Below are 9,362 nucleotides of genomic sequence, written 5' to 3' on the forward strand. Positions count from 1 at the left end.
CAAATGGTAAAGTTGGTCTAGCCTTGAGAAAGCCCAAGGGCAGAGCTCAGGCCCAGGACTGGCAAAAAAAAAAAAAAAAAAAAAGATTAGCATCTCCTGAAATCCTATACAAAATTTAGTATTTATGGTTGACTTATCTTACTTCTAGAGAGGTCCTACAACCAAAGGCCACACACCACTTCTAGTTTAGAGGGCTAGAGAAGCTAAGGAAATTGAGAACCAAACTGCTGAAGATTTTGGCTCAAAGTCCATAGTGAGAAGAAACAAATTAAGCTTCCTGGTCTAGTGCTCAAAACATAAGGTACAGAAACCACACTACTAAGAAGAGTCTCGGCAAAACCAGGTCACTCAGGGTACCCTCTTAAGAGAAAGGTGCCTTCAGCAGAAAAAGTGAAATCCTCATGCTTTCTTTGTGGGAGAAGGGTAGGGACATGCTAAAAGGACCTTACTTGCTCACTCAGGGAAAACACGTTTGGAGTTCAGAGGCTTAGCATGCACTATTCTTTGAAAGCATGTACATGTACAGGCAGAAATTTTCAAAGAGTCAGGGGTTAAAATCGAGTCTGGGAAGGTTCCAGAGACTATGTGAGGGAAGAATTCAAAATGAGAAATGTGTCTTCTATATATAAAAAAAATCATTACAACACAATTTTCTTTGCAATTAGTGGAGCAGGATTTTCCAAGCTGCAAATGTCAGCAAAAGATCAACCCTCCAGCCCTGTCCTAAATCAACTTCAGTGAAGCCAGTTGACTGTTCTAGCAGGTCCCAATGTGCTTGAGTGCACCTGCGGTCACAGATAATTCTGGCTTTACTCCAGCTGAAGCATGAGCCCCCAGAGACCTGAGCTGTGTGAAATTTCTGCTTGTTAGAGAGCATTTGGCAGCTGATTCCTTCAAGTATGAGCATTTGTTATAAGCATTTTTGCTTATGCCATCACCCAGAGGTGGGGTACTTGAGGACACCTTAATTAGCAAAAGGGAAGTGCTGGAAATACTTTCCAAGAGTATCAAGGACTTTTTGTCAATAGAGGAGGAAGTCACAGTTTAATAGGGAGGACACTTACATAAGATAAGTTATATAACAAAATACTTAACCTCAGAAGCAGGGAAGGTAATAAATTAGTATCTGGATTATTTGGTAGTGTTTTCTTAAAATTTTACATTTCTTCCTGCTAGTTCTGGGACTTGAACTCAAGGCCTGGGTGCTGTCACTTAGATTTTCCACTCTAGGCTAGCTAATGATCTACCATTCGGGTCACCAGCTCCACTTCTGGCTTTTTGCTGGCTTTTAAATTTTTTCTGACTTTTTAAATTGAAGATAAAAAGTCTCATGGACTTTTTTGCCCAGGCTGGGCTCAAACCACAATCCTCAGATCTCCTATGTAGATAGCATTACAGTTATGAGACATCAGTGTCCAGGGAAAATTAATATATCTGTAAACATTTCCAAATTATCAAGCTGTATTTACTTAGGTCTTCCACCAGAAACAAAATGAAGTCTCTAACATTAGATTAACAAAACATACCCAGTATCTGCCAATGATATTTCCCACATTCCTACCTGAGTCTTTGCTTCCTGTCTCCTTCAGCCACTCTTCTTACCCCAGCAAAATCTCATCCCAGCTTTCCCTGACTTCATTTCCCTGAATTCATGGGGAATTTTCCTTTCAACAATTTGTGTCTTGCTGATTGGCCTAAGTACATTATAAAATAAAAGAGCAGAGACCACCTATCAAGTCAATTTTCTTTGCCACTATTAGAAAAAACAACGCCCTGCAGAGAAGGAACTCATTAAACATGGAACTGACTGAAATTCAGTGCTTTCTGCACTGTATGTAGTCTCCTATGTTACTGGTTCCTTGCAGATTGAAAATTACAATCTAAGAAATCTCAAATAGTGAATATCTACTTACTATGGATAAGAAAGTCTGAAAGAATACACGTCTGTTTCTATGGTTTCTAAGGACAGCAAGAAAAGTAATTTTTTGAACAAACATTGCATCTAAAAAAGGAGAGGCTTATTCCCAATAAGCTTTCATTCTTGTCACCTAACAATTTTTTTATTAGCATATTTATTGTATGAGGAGTTTCATTGTGTTTCATTATGTATATAGTGTCAAATTCACTGTCTATATTTCTCTTTAGTCCCTCTTTTTTTTCTGGAGGGGAGTGTTGTGTTTCATCATGCTATTTTCTTTTTTTTTTCCAGTCCTGGGCTTGAGCTCAGGGCCTGAGCACTGTCCTTGGACTTTCTCAAGGCTAGCACTCTACCACTTGAGCCTCAGCACCACTTCCAGCTTTTTGCTATGTATGTGGGATACGGAGGAATCGTGCATGCTAGGCGAGCACTCTACCACTAGGCCAAACTCCCGGTCCCCTCATTATGCTATTTTCATAGAAGTCAGTATCTTTGTTCAAGCTGTTTTACTATTTTTTTTAGAACAAGGAGAGATGATTGCTAGTTTTAAAGGAGTTGTCTTAGCTCTCAGGTTCTATGATTTTTATCCTATAGTCCTCTGACTCAATCTCTTGAAACTCAATGGTCTTTTGTTTTTTCTTTTTAGTTAGTTGTGCGGCTCGAACTCAGGGCCTGGGCTCTATCCCTGAGCAATTTTACTCAAGGCTAGTGCTCTACCACTTTGAGTTACAGCATTGCTTCCAGTTTTCTGGTTGGTAATTGGAGATGAAAGTCTCACAAACTTTCCTGCCCTGGATGGCTTTGAACTGGAAACTGCAGATCTCAGCCTCTCAAGTAGCTAGGATTATGGGCACCAGCACCTGGCTTAATGGTCTTGTTTGTTCCCCTTCCTCATAGGGCAGCATCGCATATAATGTACAGTTCAAATCCTAGTTTGGCCACCTTCAATTGTGTAATACTCAAAGGGCTGAAGTCATGAGCCTGTTCTTTAAAAATATTCATGTATCTTCTTCTCCTCAGGGGATTGTGAGAGTTTGGGGTCAGGTGAGATGATATATACACATCACTGAGATGCACTGGACCTGTCACAAGGCATGAGTCCCATAAAAATTACCAGCTGTTATTATTACTTGTTGACATACAGCAGCAAGAGGAGAGCCTTTGGTAGAAGTTCTCCAGCTGAGACTCTGCACTTCATCTAGAAATGAGCCTGCCCTAATACCATTTGATTCTAGACATAAAAGGCAAATGGCCAAATTCTGGTGACAAATCTTACATAAAGCTACACTTTGGCTGAGAAAGAAGATATATTGCCAAAAGTCCGTCAATGAAAAGAATCAGAGGATCCGGGGCTGCTTCCAAGGTTGTGAGTGTTGTGTAATTTCACAAGGAAGGAGGGCCCCCAGGCCAAATTGCAGCTTTTAGCAAGCCTAAAGGTCACTGCCACAAAGGTGGCCTGATGCCAATGCAACGAAAGCAAGAGCCGCTTAGTTAGTACTAAAAACAGGGCCAGGGGCTGGGAATTTGGCCTAATGGTAGAGTGATTGTCTAGCATGCACAAAGACCCAGGTTCCATTCCTCAGTACCACATATGCATAGAAAAAGCAGGAAATGGTGCTGTGGCTCAAGTAGTAGAGCTCTAGACTTGAAAAAGCCCAAGGATAAGGCTCAAGCCCTGAGTTCAAGCTCCAGGACTGGTAAAAAAAAAAAGGGGGGGGGGAACAAAGGGAAAAATAGACTTGTAAGATAACCAAGCTCACATCTCGCATTCAACTTCAAAAATTATCCCTACAGGGGGATGTTGGTGGCTCATGCCTATAATCCTAGCTACTCAGGAGGCTGAGATCTGAGGATCACAGTTCAAAGCCAGCAGGGGAACAAAAAGTTCATGAGACTCTTATCTCCAATTAATCACCGGAAAACAGGAAGTGGTGCAGTGGCTCAAGTGGTAGAGAGACAGCCTTAAGCTGAGGAGCTCAGGGTCAGTGCCCAGCCCCAGAGTTCAAGCCCCTTGACCGACCCCCCCCCCAAAAAAAATCCTACCTAACCCTTCCTCAGAAGATAGATTCCAAGTCAACCTTCTGGTACAAATGCCTTGCAATATGTCAGGTGCGGGGATTCACAAGTATAATGCCAGCTACTCAGAAGGCAGGAGGTTTGAGACAAAAGCAAGACCTCATTTGAAGAATAAAGTAAAAAGGATTGGGGGTGTGGCTCAAGTAGTAGACCAATTGCTTAGTAGGCACTAAGTACCACAATAGCCCCCCCCCACAAAATAAACCACAAAGTAAAAAACCTAAAATACTACTCTCTAACACAAACACATTCTAAAAGGAGGAAAGGTGCATATATATTTTTGCTGATACAAGCATATTTTAAAATTCATCCTGCCAAGACAAATTACTATCCATCTGAAACCTGGGGAAAAAATGGATTAACTATCTCATGCATTATGACTATGAAAACCCACATCTGCTAACCACATTCCTAATGGAAAACAGCTGGTGACAGTTTTGAAGTTCTGTGACTTTCTTTTTAGGAAAGTATTAGCAAGTACATATTAAGCAGTTTAGTCTCAACGAATTCACTTGGTGATGGAAAATCACCAGTGTTTATTGACAATTATGGAAATCGCATAATTGGTCATGAAATTCAAATAGGATCTAAAAATAAAAGCCCAATTTCCCTCATCACCAGTTCTAACAGAATTCTGCCTCACAACTTTGCAGTCTCTGAGAGTCAGCTTCTATGTTCATTCCATGTCGCTGAGCCCCAAGTCAGGTTCATTGACATATGGCATTTCTAGACTTTATTTTTTTGCCAGTCCTGGCACTTGAACTCTGGGGGCTTAAGTGTTGTCCTTGAGCCACAGCACCACTTCCAGCATTTTCTGTGATCAACTGGAGATGAGTCTTACAGGCTTTCCTGTTGGATTGGCTTTGAACCAGGATCTTGAGATATCAGCCACCTGAGTAGCTAGGATTACAGGCATGAGCCACAAGTGCCTGGCTTTGGACATGTTTGTTATACAATGTAGAACACAATTTAGCACTCAACTTTGAAGACTTTATAGACCTCCTGAAATTCATCTATTTTATTTATTTATTCTATTTTGTTGGTCGTAGAGCTTGAATTCAGTGCCTGGGCACTGTCCCTGAACTTTTTCGCTCAAGGCTAGTGCTCTTCTACTTTGAGCCACAGCATGATTTTTGTTTTCTTTTTGTTGTTCTTGTTGGATTTTTTTGTGTGTGTTATTAATTGGAGACAAGTTTCACAGGCTTTTCTGTGCAGACTGGCTCTGAACCTTGATCCTCAGATCTCAGTAGCTAGGATTTTGGGTATGAGCCATGGCACCTGGACTTACTGTATTTAATATTATGTCCCTCTAAAGGTCATAGGTTAAATTTACAAACCAAAGAGGGTAACCTCAGATGAAACCAATCCTGTTAACACTTTGATCTTGGACTTGTGAGAATATGAGAAAATCTATTTCTCTTATTGAAGACATCCACTCTGTGGCACTTTGTGTGGCAGCACTAGCAAACTATTATATGTACAAGTCAGAAACACACAGCCTGGTTTTTGGCTTCCCCAAATTCTAGCCTCTTCTGCCCTTTATTTACTTTTTACTGTGCCCTTCTATTCAATGTGTGTGACTCACAACTTTGCTACTGAATGAAATTTCTTTTTTTTTTTTTATTTTTTATGGTTCTGGTACTGGAGTTTCAACTTAAGAGCTTGTGCTCTCATCTGCTCCCTCCCTTTCACCCAAGACTAATGCTCTACTCTTGAGTCATGTTTAGACTTCCAGCATTTTGTAATTTGAGATAAAAGTCCTCCTGACTTGTTTGCCCAATCTGGTCTGGAACCACAATCTTTAGGTCTCAGCCTCCTAAATAACTAGGATTACAAGCAAGAGCCACCCAGAATACTGAATGATAATTCTTTTTTTTTTCCCCAGTCTTGGAGCTTGAACTCTGGGACTGGGCACTGTTCTTGGGCTTTCTCAAGGCTAGTGCTCTATCACATGAGCTACAGTGCTACTTCTGGCTTTTTCTGTGTATGTGGTACCAAGGAATTGAACCTAGGGCTTTGTGCATGCTAGGCAAGCACACTACCTACTAGGCCATGCTCCCTGCATGAATGAAGATTCTCAACAACAGCCATGTGCCAGTAGTTCACGCCTGTAATCCTAGCTTCACAGAAAGCTGAGATCTGAGGATTGCAACTCAAAGCCAGCCCCGGCACAAAAGTCCATGAGACTCATTTCCAATTAACCACCAGAAAACTGAAAGCGGACGTGCCACTGTGGCTCTAGTGGTAGAGCACTAGCCTTGAGCTTCAGAGTCCAGGGACAGTACCAAAAAAAAATCTTAACGACAGACTGTAAGCCTTACTTCAATTGGTCTTATTTCTCGCTACATGTTGGTTTAATGGCTCTTTATACAAATCTACTTGTCTTTTCCAACTACTTCCAACCCAACTGCTTGGTCTGGAAGTGGGAAGTGTTCCAATCTCACCTATGAATTTTGGTTATGCTGAGAATGCTCCAGGAATTCCCCCTCTCCCTTCTATTCTGCTAATTACCACCCAGCTCCAGGAATGATTAGTCAAAGACTATCTCCCATCTCCAGCTTGATCCACCCATATTGGTGAGGTGACCCTTCTTTGCTATTCACCTCCAAACCACTGGTATTCTTGCTCTCTAACCAACTAAATTCTAGAGTGCTGAGTTACGATGGTTCTTTTGTTCTTGGTGCACAGTACACAGCAGGCACTCAAAAAAATATAAGAATTAAGTTTTATAACTTGCTAGACACGATAGTCTGACAATACCATTACTATCTAGATCTGCACTGTCCAATATAAAAGTCATTGTCAAACTAGCTAGTTTGAATGCATAATAACCACATGTCTAGTTACAATCTTACTGTGAAAAACAGTATTCATCAATATCAAAAAATACCTTGAATTATGAAAGAAAAAGGCATACTGCAAAAAAAAGTTTATAAATAAGCAAGTTCTGTCACCAAATAGCGAAAAAAAAAAGGTGAGAAAATTTATTAGTAAATAGAAAGGTGCAAACTAAAAATGACAGTTGTGGCTCACACCTACAATCCTAGCTACTCAGGAGATAGAGATTTAAGAATTGAGGATTAAAGGTAGAAAAGTTCATGAATTCTTATTTCCAATTAACCACCCAAAATCAGGAAGTAGAGCTGTGGCTCAAGTAGTAGAGAGCTAGCCTTGAGCAAAAAGGCTCAGGGACAGTGCCTAGGCCAAGTTCAAGCCCCAGGATTGGCTCTAAGAAAAAACAAAAAATAAAACAAAAGCAGGGCCGGGAGTTTGGCCTAGTGGTTAAAGTGCTTGCCTAGCATGCATGAAGACCCGGGTTCGATTCCTCGGTACCACATACATAGAAAAAAGCCGGAAGTGGTGCTGAGGCTCAAGTAGTAGAGCTCTAGCCTTGAGAAAGTCCAAGGACAGTGCTCAGGCCCTGTGCTCAAGCCCAGGACTGGCAAAAGAAAAAAAAAAAAAAACAAAAGCAAAGACAATTACAAGATGGGCTTTAAGTTATCAGCAAGGATAAGGAAATGAGAGCTGCTGATGGGAAGATAGCTAGCCTGAAGGGCAATTAAATGTGACAGAACATGGACATGGTTTGAGCAAGCACTGTCACATCAAGGAATTATTCCCAAATACCCAATGTGGGCCGCGGGAGACAATGTACTAGGCTGTTCATTGAGACACTCTATATGATTAACACAAATGACCACCCACACAACTCAGTATGATAGTTGATTAATGTCAGCCAGAGCAAGAAATGCCTAAATGCTTTCCCTGCAGCTTGTGAAATGGAAAATCCTTTGGATGCCATGACCACTAGTCATAACGTCAGGTCTCTACAACTAAGAAACAGCAAATTTGCTGGAGGCAAATCAGTGTGTAATCATGAGAAAAATCACTTCCTTTCCTCTTGGCCTCCGTTTACTTGAGTATAAAAATCTCAGCTTTTTCTCCTACTCCTAATAACTAGAAAAGCCCTACTTTTTGAAGCTATTTATTTAAATTATTCCCATCACTGTAAAGCTTAATGGGTGCAGAGTGTTAATTATTCTGAATCTTGCCCAGTCTGTACCTTCTTATCAAACCAGAGATAAAGTGAATCTACCTACAGTAAATTCTATGACGCACAATAAAATGCCACTTGTAAATAGTTGGGGCTTGAACTCATGAGCCTTATCCTCTCAAGCACTTTTGTTTTTTGGTGCTGGTTCTGGAGCACTCAGGGACTGAGTGTTGTCCCTGAGCTTTTTTGCTCAAAGCTAATGTTCTACCACTTGAGCCACAGCTCCACTTCAGGCTTTTGGTAATCAGAGATTAAGAGTCTCCAAAGGCTTTCCTGCCTGGGCTGGATTTGAATTGTGATACTCAGATCTTAGCCTCCTGAATATTAGGATTACAGGCATGAGCCACCAGTGCCCAGATCTCAATCAGACTTTTTGCTCATAGATGGCACTTTACCATTGGAACCACCTCCAATCTCTTTCGTGTGCAGAGCTGGGGATTAACTCCAGCACTCATGCCTACTAGGTAAGCACACTACCATTAAACCACATCCTAATACCTTGAAGCAAGGGTTTTTTTTCCCCTCAGTCCTGGGGACTGAACTCAGGGCCAGAGCACTGTCTTTGGGCTTTCCTCAAGGCTAGTGTACTACCACTAGGGCAAACTCCTGACCTTTGAAGCAAGTTTTGATGCTCAAAAAAATCTTTAAAAAAAAAAATTCATGGGCTGGGAATGTGGCTTAGTAGTAGTACCTGCTTAGCATGCATGAAGCCCTGGGTGTGAGGTTTTTTTTTTTTATTGTAATTAGCAAAAGGGTTATATGATATTTGCCAGATAGAAGGTGCATTAATTCACATACATTGATACCCTTTCACATGTCTTGGTACCCATTTCCCTCCCCACTGGGTGTGAGTTTTTAGTACCACATAAACAGAAACAGGGATAGTGGTCCAGGACTGGCAAAAAAAAAAAAAAAAAAAAAAAGGAAGGGAGGAGTGGGGGAGTGAGGGGAGAGGGAGAAAGGAAGAAGTACATGTCAGTACAGGGGCTTGAACTCAGGCCCTTGACACTGTCCCTCAGCTTTTTCACTCAAGACTGGGTCTCCGCCCCTTGAGTCACAGCTCTACTTCCAGCTTTTTTTTGTGGTCAATTGGAGATAAACTCATCGACTTTCCTGTCTGGTCTAGCTTTGAATCACAAACCTCAAATTTCAGCCTGAGTAGCTAGGATTATAGATGTACGACCGCTCAAAAGAAAGCTTTCAAAAAGCCCAAAAGGATTATTTCTAACTTTGAATTATCCCAGTATTTTACTTTTTCTAATTTGCTATGCCTTAAACGGGAAAGGTGAATTATCCATTCATACATCAGATTAC

Source organism: Megascapheus bottae, chromosome 24 (assembly GCF_031878675.1).
Source record: "Megascapheus bottae isolate mThoBot1 chromosome 24, mThoBot2.hap1, whole genome shotgun sequence".
In the NCBI taxonomy this organism is placed as follows: domain Eukaryota; kingdom Metazoa; phylum Chordata; class Mammalia; order Rodentia; family Geomyidae; genus Megascapheus; species Megascapheus bottae.